This window comes from Rhea americana, unplaced genomic scaffold, assembly GCF_003343005.1.
Source record: "Rhea americana isolate MKP2758 unplaced genomic scaffold, rheAme1 scaffold_343, whole genome shotgun sequence".
NCBI lineage: Eukaryota > Metazoa > Chordata > Aves > Rheiformes > Rheidae > Rhea > Rhea americana.
Genome location: NW_028186472.1, coordinates 116,929 through 133,491, shown reverse-complemented (window position 1 = coordinate 133,491; position 16,563 = coordinate 116,929). Strand labels below are relative to the sequence as shown.

At 38.0% G+C, this 16,563-nt stretch overlaps 1 protein-coding gene across 4 annotated transcripts in view; it reads right to left on the bottom strand.

Moving 5' to 3' along the window:
* CAMTA1 (calmodulin binding transcription activator 1) overlaps positions 1-16,563 on the bottom strand; it is a 421,647-nt gene that overhangs the window by 364,470 nt on the left and 40,614 nt on the right. For 2 of the 4 annotated variants that reach the window (XM_085311532.1, XM_085311534.1), the window contains exons 1-3: positions 15,419-15,504; positions 11,548-11,635; positions 10,974-11,194 (exon numbers count right to left, since the gene is read on the bottom strand). The exons of 1 other annotated variant lie outside the window; for it this stretch is intronic. The gene's annotated coding sequence lies outside the window, so the exon portion shown is untranslated. Of the gene's footprint in view, positions 1-10,973; positions 11,195-11,547; positions 11,636-15,418; positions 15,505-16,563 lie in introns of those variants that run through there. One more of the 4 variants, XM_085311533.1, reaches the window with a different exon arrangement.

Genomic DNA, 16,563 nt, shown 5'->3' with positions numbered 1-16,563 from the left:
TGGCCGCAATCCTCCACTCTTGCATCTGCGCTCACCTTCRCTCAGTGACTTCTACGGGAACGATCACCAGTCTTAACGTAAGCCGGTGTATTAAGCACCTCTGGGACTAGGACCCTCCAAAACCAAGTTATAGTGGTGACAGCACAGGGAACAGAGGACGATCACAACCACCGACGCAAAACGATCCTCCAGACCTCTACTACGGAGCGCGCGGTAACTCGGCGCGGGTGCTGACTGAAACTTGCCAGATGTACGGGGCTATTTATAACACAAGCACTTACATAATTACAGCTTGACAACTTACAACACAAGCCTGAATATCAGAGCACTTTATTTATTCAGACAATCACCTACAGTAATGTCGTATCTTCAAATAGTGGAAGTCTGGTAAATACACTGAACTGAGTACTACATTTACTAGTTACAGATTAGCACATTTAGATGTTGAGACAGGTCTGCATCGGCACAAACGTACACACTGACATATACATAGTATAATTAAACATGCTCCTATAGCTGTAACTTAAACTCTCTGAAATTAGGAGTTATTAGGATTCCCAATCAGAAGAATCAGGATAGCTCAAATGTGGCCTTAACATCAGGCTGCTAGCCACACTCCTCTCCTCTCCAGCGTATTTGTAGGTACCACTTTGAACTCAGCCACCCTGAAAGGTGCATGCCCTTCCTGGTAACATATTCTGACTTGAAATATGCTGTCTTCTAATACCTACTGTGCTTTCAGCCCCCAAAATACCTTGATTGTTATTTGATCCAGATAATGTATATAAACGGTAAATAGCAATTGTTCCTTCACTCATCACCAAAACTGACACCAGCAACTGCTTTTGCTCCTGACATTTCTATCTGCATTTATTATGGCCTTCCCTCTTAATAAATTTTAAATTTAGCATATTAATTTTAGCAGTGTTTCTTTAGTTGTGCTGTGTTGATATCCAATAGGCCAGATCCTTTTGGTGTACGTTAGCTCACTTCTATGAGCTTAACGGAGCTAGTTGGGCTCACACACATTTAACGTCTGGGCCGCTGGCTTTGAATTTTCACATGTACTGATAAATTCTTCATTGCAACACTTACTACCTCTTCACCACCTCAATGTGCAGCATGATGGAAAAGGCATCTCATGGAACATTTCCCTCCAGCCCATTGCCTCTTCCCCCGAGGGCACAGAAAAGCTGTTAGGAAACCCACCGCCCGAGCCAGCAAGCCACAACCTCCCATGCCCGAGACGTCTCCACAGGGAGCCAGGCAGCTGCAAAGTGAAGGGCATGCAGCCTCTTACTTGGCCAACACGAGGCCAGGAAAACCGGGATCCAGCTTCCCACGTCCGCTGTTGCTGAACGACTTGACGTTATTGGAAGCAAAGTACACGACACTGAGCAGAGAAGCAATAAGGCTAAGCTGTATATAGATGAAGAATCTATTCAAAACTCTATATTCAGATCTGTGTTTCTCAAATACCTAAATCTGAGCAGCTATCGCCTTCCTAGAGGCTTTCAGACTTTCCCAGAGGTAGGAAAAACTTCAAAGACAGAAGATCATGGAGAYGTCAATCCATTCTTCTCTGAGGGGTATCAGCAGCCGTTAAAAATAGTTCCATTCAGAGATTCTCACGATCAAAATGAGGAATGACTTTGTCTCTTTTTAAAATAAATATCCACAAGTCAAGAAATAAACCAAGCTGCTAAACAAGATGGAAATCTCTTTTTACTTAACTGGAATCAAACGCAATGCTACTCAGGCTTTTAGAGGGAAACGGGCAGCAATACTAACTTTCAAACAAAAGCTGTTCTTTTTTAAGACAAATCAGTTGCTTAAAACCTCATTTAACAAAGTAGCAACAGTTATAACATTAGAAGATGTATATACCGCTAAACGCATACTTCCAGAATGTTTGCAAATCACAGAATCCTGTGATTAAACTTGTAGACACCAATCAAAACACCAGAAAACACTTTATTTACACAATGTTTAATGCAYATTTCCCAATTTCTCGAAGTCAGAAAACCCTTCTGGATAATGGGGCAGGAGGGGAGCGATGAAGACACTGCAAAGTACTTTCAACTCTTCCCACACGCGACGTGTCGAACAGAACTATTCTGCTGATAAAAACGAAGTCTCCACATCTGCCTTTTGCCTAAGTGTCATATATGATCACCACATCCACTTCTCCACCAAAAAGTTCTCCAGTTGTTCAAAACAGATACTGTGCATTATAAGCAATAACAACAGGCAGTCTGAAGCAGTAACACACCATTTAAAAGTTTAATCYAAGAAAAGCAAGAAATGTTGTATAACGGTAGAGTTTAATCCAAGAGACTACAAACTTAAGACTGCAGGAAAAAAAATCCCAAATCACAGATCCATGGAGCCACCTGAAGAGAAATGGACACAAATACCCGGGGGAAAAAAAACAACTCTTGATTTCTTGTGTGTGGAGTAAAAAGACTGGAAGACTGAAAAGTATAAAGCATTGTATTCCTAGAAAATCAGTAATTTATAAATCAATTCACAAGTTTGTCATTTGTGCTATTTAACTCCAAGTCATTCTTTACTTCTCCAGTTAACCATWAAAGAACAAATTCAGGTTACGTGGCTCCGAAATTTTACGTAGATTTCTTTCCATTCAGASGCTTTGGTCTTACTCACAAATCTTTGCACATTGGTGCTCAAAATTCAGTGGCTCCACCTCATCAAGCATTCAAATACTGTAACAAGCCCCCTGACATTCTGCGCCACTCAAAACCTGGTTGACAATTTTCACAGTGGGTAACGGTTGTTTGCAAAACATTGTGGCTACAGATCATAAATAATACACTTATTTGTGTATGAATGGCACCTTCCAATCTGCGCTTTAGAACTGCCATGAAGCTGACACCTTCAAAAAGACACATGCAGAGACCACGCACCGGGGTGGCTTTAGAAAAACACTAACGTCGGAACTAACACGTGCCTTGCAAAGGTTAACTCAGCTCCTATTACTTGTTACGTTATTTATTAACATTTATTATGTTATTTCTGCTACATATCTCAGGAAATGTAACACTGTACATAATCAGTGAGTCTTTTTCCTTTCTGCAGACATGATCAGTGTCAACCCACATCAACGCTGCGCAGGAGTTTTTCCRGGGCCTGAATTTGGTGCTTTTCCAAAATCTTTGCACTACTTACAGTTTACGCTAGCTGAACATCTGACATTTCAAAATAAGAATAATTTGCTGTCTGCCATCCTGGAAAGACAAACTGGGGGGGGGATGTTTTTTGTCTCTTCAGGAACAGTTACTTCACCTTCTTGCTTCTCCTACCTGAAAATTTAAGTTTTCTGTATTGATATGAAAGCAGTAATATGCATGTTTATTCCAGGTTTCTTCACAAGTCTCTGTTGGACAACGAGCCCTGGGAACACTCAGCGAAGATCACAGAAAACCTGTCGTCCGACCTGGAAAAACACGCCTGCGAAGAGCAAATAGTTGTGTTCAAGCCGAAATCGTTTAGAACCTTCTGGATTAAGCCCAAAGACCCAAGACTCCTCCAGCAGCTCTGCACTTCACTCCTTTAGGGCTTGACACGCATATAGTGAATGCATGGCCAACTAAGCAGCAGAGTAATCAAAAACATTTCTGAGTGCGCCATCAATCTTCTTATCCACAGGGTCTCCAGGGGAAAACTGCTTCTAAAAGGAACCGAGATTTACTGGAGCCCGGGCACCTGCCGGACCCGCTTGCCGTGAGAAGGAGCGCTGCRCGTCAGACCACGCACACGCAGCGGTGCTGTGCCAACAGGAAAGAATTTCGGCCGCTGCAAGGCACGGCTGTGAAACGGGCGGCAGAAGCCTTCTCCAGCAGGAGCCCAGCTTCCCCCAGCTCGCTTTTTACGACCCAATTTCTCCCTCCCCTCAGGATACACACACATTTTGAAATAAAATCAAAAAAAAAAATCACTGCTACACAAGCTTTGTCCTCTATGGCCGTATCACCTTGAGCTGCAATCTCACATCAAGATCCTACAAGCTAACAAGGATTAAGCTTATCAATACTTGGATGAGAGCCCTTTCCAGAAAGGCCCCGGTGCTGCTGGAACGGATGTGGGAATGTGAAAGGTGGCATTCATCCTACGGATTGATACTAAAACGCGCGGCATGAAGATGAGAAACGAGCAAAAGCACCGAGTACGTTGTGCCAGGAAAAGTTCGCCGTTCACAACTTTTCCACCTATTACTGTGATGCACAGAAAAACAGCTTCCTTTTGCCACATTTTATACAGCTACCCACGCTTAGTCACTGCCTAAAATAACAGGCATTTTACGTACACAATTTCCAACTAGAAAATATCCCTAGTTAAAACATACTTATATAAAAATGCTTAATACAGCTTTTAGATGCCTAATATTAAAAAAAAAATCAATTCTTTATAAGTGTTCCCAAGGATTAAATAAAGATTTGGATGCATCCAAGGCAAGTTAAACATTTATTTTCTATTAAAACATCTAAATAAGATTWAAAAATGTTTTACATTTAACAGAAAGGCAAAGTCAAATCAGCACCATAGCAGCTTAACTAGTTTTAATGCCAAGGAGTTCTGATGTCAAGAGGTAATCGATTTAGAGAGGGAGGGATTTCTTTAAATTACTCAAAAAGGGGAAAATACACATAAATTTGAACAAATCTGTCAACTATAGTATCTCCCAAGAACTCCTTCCAAAGCCTTTTTCCTGCCAAGTCTAATAGGCTTTCCTTAGAAAACAGCTCTTGCCCCAGATTTCCTGGTAGAATATTTTCATTTAATGTTATTATTCTATTTAGAATGTTGCATGATCAAGCTTTGTTTATTTTTCATTTAAGATGGCAGCAGGAGATTTTCTGTGCCAAGTAAAAGATTCTATAGAAGATGCAGAGCCATATTGACTATGTTTAATAGCAATTATTTTAAGTAATACTGGTTAAAGGTCACAGGAGTGATGCAACTGAGACAAGTTTATCTGCAGAAGAAATGATGCTTATTTTCCAATGTCCAAATATGTAGTGCTTTGTAACCAAAGTACCAAAAATAACTGACTACTGCTGAGCCAAAATTCATCTGAGAGGCAAAAAGCCTCTACTTGTACAAAAAACAAAATCCAGGTTTGTTTATCTGTAATAGCCTGTAGCCAATTTAACACGCATAAACATGAGAACTGCATTCAAGGAGGCAAAGCTCAAACACTGCTATTGAGCACCACATTTCATGTTATTTATTACATAAGCTTCCTGGTCATCTGTCCCACCAAAAGATTCAGATCATGCAATTTAAGATGACTGACAAAAAAACCCACTATAACAAAGCATCCTAGCTGCTGAATATAGTCTTTCATCTAAAAATCTGACATCTCAAGCTCCTGTAAAGAAAAAGTATGTGTACTCACACTAACAAGGCCATTAATGAATTCTCTCAGGGACTTGCACAGAATGCAGAAGGATTTCTGTTGCCAAGTTTAAGAGTGATGTATTCTTATTTAATGACTAGTAGATTAAAAAAACCCTAGAATAGTAATGAAGCTCTATCAGTTTACCTCACTGCCATTAAAAAAAAAAACACAGAACACCCAACCTCTATAAAACAAAATTAGTTTGAATCTTCCCATTTACTTTGCTTTCCTGAAGATCAGTCTATTTTAGTTACGCTTACAAATTTCTTAAAAAATGTGAAAAGTATTAAAAGGAAGCAAGGTGTGTGCAAAGGGAATGGAAGGGAAGGGTGAAGAAGAGCAGCCCATAGGTCCCCCAGACTTTAAAAAAAAAAAAAACAGAACAAAACAAACAAAAATATCTGCAGCATTCCAGCAGAAGCACATGGGAAACAAATAAACAGGGTTTGGGGAAGGAAAGTATTTTACAACTAATATACACTATACAAAAGGAATAACCTAGTTTAAATCATTTTTTTCTTAAAAATTTTACAGCTAAGAACTGGAGAGAGATTTCTCCACTATTTTTAATCTGTCTTTCTGCTCAATCTAAATAGAAAGGTTAATTTACAGAAGTATTTTAGAAAAGAGATTAGAGGAATGGATGAACGGCTTTTACAGCTTACATGGATTAAATATATAAACATATGGGAAAGCAGATGAGCAGATACAGGGTTTGTTGGTGACAAACTRTGAGACCTTCTATACTTCAGTGAAGCTCATCACAAGCGATCCCACAGTCGTGGTAAGTGGGAGCAGTGSTGAAAGCCATGGGGCAGCCTGCCGGTTACATTAAGTCGACCCTACGCAGTCCTAGACCACCAGCTTTCTCGAGGTCTTCATTCAGACTCCCTACATCATCATGCAGGAACCAATCTACGTTCGCTGGTTCTATGCTGCACCCACTAGAGCATTAATGATACTGTAAAGAAGTACTAACATTGGCTTTCTCTCTAGATTGTTCCCCAGAGACAATTAATGCATTGTGCTTACYGGAACAATGTAACTTTTGCTTTCCTATAATGATCATTTCCTCAAAGACACAGATCTTCGCTGTAAAATCTTCACATTAAATGCCTTTATAGCACCCTCCTGTGGGGATTCAGTGTCCATACACTGACTGGGGTAGCTGGAAACACGGCAGGCAAAGGAAACCCTCCTGCCTCAACCAGCAGCTCCACCGGCAGAAACACAGCAGYATAAACTTCCTTTGCTCACTGCCTAGAAGCACTTGGCCTTCTGCACTTTCCTGCAGCAAATACATCCTAAGAGGTGCCGATACAGCACAACATGAAACGCATCCCGGCTACTAAAGAAAGAGACTAACGGAAACCTGACCATTTCGCATGGGTCTGGTAAGCAGTGTCGTTGCTCGTTGTTTTTAAGGCTCAAGGAAGAGTCGGAAAAGATTGAAGCCATCCATACTTGGACTGATATCTATGTATATAAAAGAATAGATACTTAATTACAAAGCTAAGTAATCAGAGTTAAAAAAAAAAAAAAAGTCAACCCCCAACTTTACTCTAGTAACTGCTGACATAAAAACATTACTTCTATTTAACTAGGGTTCATATTAATACATACAGTTTTGATCATAACATTAAAAAAATCTGCCCTCAAAAGTAAAGATACCTCTATTTAGCAATACAAATAGCTTTATTCTGGAATCTCTTCTTATCCTTTATTACTTCTTTTTTCATGACAATGCTTCTAACTTTTTAATTCAGATGTTTGAAAACATTATTATCATAAGCTATCGTGATTTTATGAAACAGTTCCTCATTCCAATGAGAATCGGATGGTTCATTCCAATTTTTAAGAGCAGGAAGGCTTTAGAGAGTTTATAATTATTAAATATTCAAGCTTTTAACAAGTTTTGTTTTGTTGTTTACACACTATTGTTTTACAGCATTACAAGAGGTATTAAAACACAAAAATCCAGTAGATACTACATGCTTTTCCACTTTCTTTTTAAGAATATTTTAGAATTAGAGTTGAATAAATCTCAAACCTAAATTATTGATTATCCTTAGACTAGGCAGTAATTTATCTGTGTTTCAACACTCAAGACTTCTAGAATGCACACAAATCAGCTGATTTGTGCAATGAATAACATTTATATGGCATTATTCACCTTCAAAGCATTACATACTGAATGAGCTAATCTTAATAGATGTTTCTATAGGAATCAAACATGTTGAGAGAAATTATTTTCCCCAAATTTACATAACTTCAGCCAATATTAATATATCAGATTTAAAATTTAAAAAAATCTTAACGACATAGTCATACAGAGGAGAAATACAGATTCCCTAACAAAGAACTGTCTGATATTTAAGACCCTTTAAAGCAAGGTAAGATAGTAAGGACCCTTTCTGTAGGAGGGATGACATTCCCTCATTTTTTTTACCTTCACGTAACAAAGTAAATTCTTGTCTTTTCATAAATGTGCTACTTTGTAATAACTGTTTCTAATTACTTGGAATCACATACTGCTACCTGCTACAAATGCACACACACATCTTCCGTCAGGGAAAAAAAAAAAGATATCACTTATGAAATCAACAGCAGAGTTGCAAAAATGATCATTGGGAAAAAAGGTTAAGGATTAACTGGAAGAAAGGGACCACTGTTTCACTAACCCCCCAGAGACAGCAATACCAATCTGTGTCAAGGAATTACAATAAGCAGATAGATTCATCACCTGCAGCTTGATTAAAAAAGCACACGTCTGTGCTCTCCAGTCACATCAATCTCGTATGTGCCGTCTTATAATAAAAAAAAAAAAAAAAAAAAAAAAAACCATCATCTTTGATCAAGAGCTCAACTGGAAGACTTACTATTGCTAACATCATCTCCTCCAACTTCCCTGGGTTTTTGCCTGAGGGTATGATAAGGCTGCACCTCCATCATCTTACCTCCCCCAACCACCACCCAGCCAGTCCCTCACAATTACCTATACCTTACCTCGGACCACAACAAAAACAGATGTAAGAGAGGGATGAAACAGTATTTGTGAATTGCTGAGAAAGTTGTTTTTGAGCTAAATTTACCCCTCCACACTGGTGAAATGCTACTTAGGCTAAGATTACCTTGTTGAGCTAAATGGCATGCTACAACTTGCCTGTTCACTGCCATTTCAGATACTGTTACAGGATAAGTAGGAGCCTGCGAGGTGAGGGAGGGATCCAAAAGCTTTAACTTGCTTATACCACACCAGCCTATGCTGTCCGACTGTGAAATATCACCTATGCAGCTTTATAGGTATGCGAAGTTAAAATGTGACACGAACWGTAGGAGTCAGGTATGCCATGGACAGGCACCTGGCATCGTACATGAAAACATCTCCGACAATACTTTTAAATTCTGCTTTGCAATATACTTGCTGTTTTAGGCCGTTATAGAAAGGATAAGTCTCCTTGATGCCACTGCAATGTATATGTAAATACATTCAGCAAAAACTAAAGAGTATTTTGGGTATTTTTATCATTTAACAACTTCTAAATCTAAAAGTCTGGRAAAAAAACTGTAAAGTCATTCATTTCCCTTAGTTATCTTCAAACAGAATATCTCAGCTAAACGCATCAAGTATATTTTGCATAGTCAACAATTGAGAAATATTCTGAGGATGCGATACACTCCAGACTGATTTCAACACAGAATCACAGAATCATAGAATTGGTAAGGTTGGAAGGGACCTCTGGAGATCATCTAGTCCAACCCCAAACAAGCGGCCCATACGGGGATCAAACCCATGACCTTGGCATTATTAGCACCATGCTCTAACCAACTGAGCTAAACCTAACCCCCAAGTAAGAAATAAGTTGCCAGATATGAAGCCCTAGGTGTAGAGGTATGTTTATGCATACATACAAGGCAGATAAGTAAAACTAAAGTGTGAAACAGCAGTTAAAAGTTGCCTTCCTTTTTTGTTGCAAAGCCTTTTCACATTATATGTTAGTAGGCAATACCTAAACCCTTCTCTTGAAAGTTAAACACTTACTACAATCATGAAACTTAGTGATATTTTGGACCTTTTAACTAATTTTCCACTTGTGCCATTCACATGCTTCTCACCAGAAAAATGCAATTAAAAGGGGGAGATTGAAGAAACTTGCCTGATCAGCAACTTTTCTTAAGAGAAACTTACTGTTTTTTTTTCACATTAATATAACCCCAAAAGAAATATACCAAACAGTGCTACAGTCAGACAGAAGGCAAATGAAGGCACAGAAGCATGCACCATCTCTTTTTCAGGAGCTTATTTCAGCAGAGAGAACAGGYAGTCTTGCAGTGCAGGATAACCCTGCGTGAACAGACACGTCTCTCCCTCACAGAGGAAACCATCAGCAAGCAGTCAAAGAAAGCAGACAGCAGGAGCTGCTGATCGCATCACCACTAGCCTGCCACCAAGCGCTGTGTGCATGGAGACATTACCAAGACCTGCAACAGCTGTTCCAGGATGAAGAAAGCTTAAAGTTGATGGAAAGTGTCTGAAAAAAAAGTCTGAAATTCCATCAAGAATTCCATCAAGAAATTCCATCAAGAAATTCCACCAAGAGAAGCCAGAAGCACAGAGTGCAATGGACACGGCAGGCAGAAAAAAGCAGGCAGGAACTGCAGTAAGACAAGAGAAACCAAGAACGCGTTTCCTATTGCTACTGTGCCACAGAATTTGTGTTCCAGAAGAAGGCTTACACAGAGYAGGAGCCTCTCATCTTGAACTGATGTTAGGACATTCATTACAATTACTGTCAGRAACTACAGCATCATCCATGGCAGTWGCAGCAGTATYGCCTGGACGAGAATACTCCATGTTCACCTTAAAGAATATCAATCCCTCTTCTACTTTGCTTAGTAAAAACATTCCCAACTACAAAGAAAATAAGTCCTAAATAAATGTAGAAGAGAAAGACAAATGAAATATTAGATAATCAACAACTTGCAAATTTTACCTAACAGCTGCAGTCTTTTACAGGGAAAAGGAAGTGAGATCAACAGCTTTAAAGGCACCTTCCTTTGCATCAAGGTCAAAACTTCCAAAGGAATTGAGGCCATAAGGTGGCGTACAGGCTGGCCCCGATCCAACTGGTATCCCCATCTGCTTTCTTCCACAGATCTCCAAGAGCAAAAGYGGATGCCAGGAGCATAAATCTGTATTATCAAATTACACATGGAACCAACTACTRAGTTAGTAATTTCTTCGCATCTCGTCAGCCTACTCCCCTGCTAATGAATGCAGATAAAGGAAGACAGGAAGTTAATGGATTGACTTGGGTGATAAGTAGCACTTCTCGTTAGGAATTTGCATATGGGCACTGTAGCACCTTCCCCCTTCCAGGTCCCATTAAAAAGGATAGAGAAATGCGAGTTGCAGCATGTTTCATGTGTTCATCACAACAGGAACATCGCCCAGACCTAGACTGGGTCCAAGTAATAATCACTGTAATTAGCAATTCATTTATATAATTACCAGTACACCCCAAAACATGTTTACAAAGGAGGTAGTTACCCATATTTTACAGTTGAGGAAACAGACAAAGTGCAGGTGAACAACTTAAAAGAAATCATCGGTATGTCTGTAAGGCACAGCAATTATTCTTATCCCAGCCAAGGTTCTCCCCAATAATCCATGCTGAATTCACTTCAGTCTTGTGGGAAGGAATCCAGAGAAAACAAAAGCAAAATGGAATTTCCAGCGTCTAGAAGAGCTGAAAAGCAGATAAGCCAAACCTAAAGGAGACATAAAAATATATTTTTATCACTGAATTTTTGCTCATACAAAGGTCTGCAACTAAGAGTGAAGGAAAAGACAGAGAACGCTACCTCTACTACATAAAACAAGCAACGTACTGGATTTTGATTGTGGTAGTACCTCTGTTTTCGTACACAGAATAAAACAGAAGCACAAAATTAGGTCGCGGAACAGCGCCCATGCATGGGTTTACCAACTCAGTAATCAAAGACCTTAACGTGTTTTGAGAATTTAAAGATGAAAACAGTAACAGTAATTAAATTAGTTACATACTTTTCAAAACAATACGTATACACAACAGCAAGCAAGGTGAGAAACCTGGGGAATTTACCTCCACCCTCAGAGAAATTCCACAGGAAGTCGACTGCCAGCGCACTGGTCCCCTCCTGGCATCCGGTCCAACCGTTTGGTGCAACGATCTGCAAGGCCGGAGTAGCCTGTGTTTCCCACATCTTTTGGGACTTTCTCTCAAAGTGAAAATTCACATTGTCCTCTGAGAGCCACAATATCCTCATCTAAAGGAGGCCATTCTAAAAACACGTTATTAGGAGATAGCTCCCAACTCCTAAATTTAATGTGTAGAGAGAGATTCCATAGATCTGTGTGCTTGCTCAGATAGTTACTTTAAAATCTGTTCTACACACCTTTTTTTATAACTGCATGTTGGGATAAGGAGTCTTCTTATTAAATAAGAAAAAAAAAAACAATATTGGTTGTGTTGGCTGATACATCTGTTTTTCAAAGTAGTCTAGATTGAAACAAGCAATTTGTCTGCTGCCTGTGAATATTTTATTAAATGAACAGCAAATACATGATTGATACACAAGTATTTCTATTAGACTGAATAAATCAGATTAAGTTAGTTCTACCACAGCTGCATTACCTCAAATGCAAGACACATGCAAGGTTCTAAATCTAGTAAATGTGCAAAATATTTCATTTCAGCCATTATATCTATGTTAGAGTTAGCATATAAAAGCATTCAGCAGTACAAGATATTGCATGAATCTCAAAATTAAGAGTTTTCAGAAGTGAGTGGATTTCATCAATATTCCAGTAATAATAACCAAAAGAAAAAACAACACTAAGCAGGAACAAGTCTCTCAGAGATAAACATCAATTGATTAAAATTACCATCACCACAGGAAATACCAATGACTAGAAAAAAATAATGCCTAGAAACGTTCAAGTTACCGTTTAAGATTGAGACTGATGCATGTTAATCTACACATACATTCCTCCCCCTTTCCACAACAAGACCATGTGGGGCAGACGTGGATTCCCAAACCCATTCTGATTAACTAAATTCGGATTTAACAGGACATTTACTTCCAGTTGGTCCTATTATACCCTAAGTTCAACTATTTAGAAATTTTTATGCATCTGGTAACCTCTCAGCATAAAAAAAGCTCTGAAAAGGCTGAAACCTACACAATAATAGAATTGTATTTTTCAGTAGAAGGGAATCTTTGAAAAAATTATCTTTGCTCATTTGTAGTTTACTTTCAATGAGCAGTATCTCCTTCTGTTGAAGGATGACAACTACTTCTTTCTCAAGTTTAATTGTTTATTCCATGAAACACTGTTTATGTTACCTTTCTAAGGGTTCTACTTCACTGCCCTTTAACAAACCCATCACTCCRAAATTGCATTCATTTTCTAGGGAGGTACAACACATTTCTAATAACAATTTGGGCGAATAAGGATTTGTGTCAGAAGTTAGAAAATAAAAAAATGGCATGCATCATCCTATTACATAAGAATTTTGTGAAATATACTCAACTGTTTGTCCATAGCAAATAGAGCTTATCTTGCAAAAGGAAGGCAGCGTAAACGTGACAAAGCTAGCTCCTGAAACAAGAAATCTGGCCCTTTCCTTTCTAGTTACCTTTTAACTTTGTGTTTTTACATTACTGATACCAATTCTCAACATCAGATACTTCTTTCATCTTCATCATTTGTTCTCCTCACCATTCATTCTATTAGGAGACGATTTAAAGCCAATTTGCTACACAAAAGAGAAAGATTCCTTTTGGTTACCAGATGCCTGTAACAAAGCTTTTTTAAAAACTGCTTTCCTAGGAAGTCAAGGCATTCATGTCTAACTGCTGCTGATAAAATATACGTTATGAGAAGAGAAAGAGTCTTCAAGGGGTTTTCTYGGGCAAAATAAATGTTGCACTCTTCACGCACCCCCAATCATTAAAGATTGTGCTTCAAAAAACTGAGGAAGAAAATAACTCCAGATGATTTTGGAGGATAATGCTTCTTGGGCTGACAGGCAGTATTAAACCCAGAATAAAAAGCCAAATCCCACCTACCCAGAAAAGGCTCACCGTAGGAATAGCAGCCTTGAACACCAGAATAAATGATTCTATGCCTATAAAAACCATAACCATTAACATTTTGAACAGGAGAAGAAAACAAGAAAACATCCTTAACACTTCAAAGACTGATCTAGAGAATCCAAGGTTAATTCTCCATTTCAGCTCTTAATCAGGGGGTTAAAGAGAAAAGCATGAAAATCAAAGTCGAGGAAGTAATTGTTAGCAGAAGCTTTTGTATATTATTTTCAAGTTCTATAGTTTTTGATAGATGACTGCGCAAGCGAGGCAAGGACTAGTTTTGTATCAATTTAAAAACAATGATCTTACCATACAGATAAAGAGATCTGTCTTCTAAATATAATTTTCTCAAGCACAGATAACTGTGCAACTCTACTACTATTGATAGCTAAAACTAACTGGCTCTCAATTCACCGAAATGCTGCTGAAGATTCAAAACTAACATAATGCATTTCAGGTTCAGCTGCACTGGATCAGCAGTACTTCCAGGAAGAAGAAACAAGAACTACACCTTCTCTTAATAAGCCGACTATGTGCACAGAAAGCAGAACTGTTGCAACAAGAAGTGAGCGTGATCCATTTTCACTTTACAGACCTAAGAGAAGCTGAAGGCATTATAGTGCTTCTCAGGCAATGATTTTTCAGCCTCTATTTTTCTAGGAAAACTGTCAGTTGAAGAGTTTTCAGATGTGCTTCAAGCCACCCCCCCCCCCAAAACAAAATGGATATAGGCAGTGGTTGGGCGAAGTCAGAGGATCTAACTTGTAAACATTCAAATCTCCTATGAACAGCTTACTACAACTCTAGTTTTAATTTRTGGCTCTAATGAAAGATATAAACTTTTATAAGCATCAACAAGGCTCAGAGAAGACCTAAATTCATTTCAGCACTCATTTAGCAGCTTCAGCTGTGTGCAATTAAAACTTCAGCATTAAATGTTAGAGAATAAAATAATGAGACACTTAAAAAATAATCTGTGCTTCAGTGGGCTATGCTTGATAGAGATTTCATATGATCATTTACAAGATAAAAATAGAACCTGACCAAAAGCCATAGCTGGAATTCACAGTAACTGCAAGCCATCCTTTATGCCAGTGTCTTTTCAGTACAAAAATGCAAAGAATCAGCTACTAAACTTTTGGAGTTTTAYTGTAATATGTACACATAATGCACCTTCTTTAAGCATGTCCATGACTTACGATCTCACAGCATCGATAGTTTCAAGTTGATGGCTGTGAACAGCTAACATTTTATTAAAGGATTAATTTTTAGAATAACGAAATCTTGGTCAAAGCCCAATTTACGTTTGATTTCACATTAGCATTTAAGTCAAAAGGAAAGTTATTTTTGGGATAAGAAATGAAATCTTAAAAAGTTTTAGAAGGGTTTTAAAAGGTTTAGAAGGTTTTTTTAAATTCATAAAAGAACATCTTAAATGATCCTATGACTACTTTGAGCTATCAAATTGTGGTCAGGGCAGAAAGAAAACTGTAAAAGGTATRTATGTTTTACTGACCAAGAAAACTGTAAGGAAATGCAAATTAGTACAAAAGATGTACAGAAATATCAAAATAAGTTAAATCAAGTAATGAGAGGAACATGGGTCAAAAAACTTACACACTATGCAAGAAAAATAGTTACCTTACAGAAGAAATACCAATGAGAATTGCATACTTTATTCTTTTACAATTGAAACAATTTCTATACAGAAAAAAGCCAACATTACATATCTTCAGAGAAAAGATATATTTATATTTGGGGAGGTCAAAGAGTACTACAGCTAAAAATGATGAAATGTTACAGCTTGCACACCAAAATTAAAAATGAAATGAAATTAAAAAAAAATGAAATGATTACCAAGGTAATGCAGGTCAAGGGATCAAAGGTGAAGGGTCACACATTATTAAAAAGAAATCCAAAAGGACGTCTGCATCAAGATCTCTGCAAAACAAAGGAGCTACAGTAAGTAACACTGACACCTTTCATGGAATCAAATCAAAGTTCTTGAAAACAGACTATTCCCAATCTGAATATGGTAAAGTGCGAGATGCTTGATACATCAGAACTTTCTGCAATCACAACCATCCTTTGACTATTAAGATCTACTTTTATTTCTAGCACTGACTTTTACATTTCCCTCTAATATAGCTTGTATAAGCCTTTCCATTCAAGCAGATCCTTGAAGCAYTGGTTTCCTATCAAAGGGAACATGYTCTTAGAGCTCCAGATTACAAAGCAGTATTGGCAAGCCAACTCACAACCCCAGTGCTTGAGGTATGGCGCACAAGAAAGCGGTATGATTATGCTACTAAGTTATATTCATCACAAAAACTATTATTTAGAAACATGTAACTGTCAAATGGGCTTTGGTATAACTCCTGTAACATCTGTTTTCATGATAAGTATATGCTCATTTTCAAGAGTTTGCTTTATTCACTGTTACTGTGCAAATATTTTAATTATTGACATATATGTACACTGAACTACTAACATCATAATGTATCAGTTTAACACTACAATAAAAGAGTAATTTAAAGGTAGTTACTGAGACAAAGTCCTCTCTTGCTAGAATTTCAATTATACAGAAGCTATACAAAAAAAATCTTTGGTATCTACTTTCAAGTAAGATACAATCAATCATCTTACTGAATTTATGCAGAAATGGTATTATTTACAGCAAAAAAAAATTAAAAGAAAGACATTCAAAGGGCATTAAATTCATTTTTATTTCAGCATTCCTCTTCTGTCTCCCTACTTCCCTGCCTAATAAGACATTAAGTTTCAGAAATCCTTCACCTGGACCAAAATAGCTTTACATTTGCAGCAAAGAAACAAACAAAACCCACAAAACTTTGTCTTAATAAAGAAACCACTAATGATACAAAGTCTATATAWTCCATGTTGAAGTGCAATGATTTAATCTGCCAGTGAATTTTTCTAGAAAGTATGTTTCACCTTCAAGCACAACAAGCAAAAAGCACCAGATGTTTCTGTGAACAAAA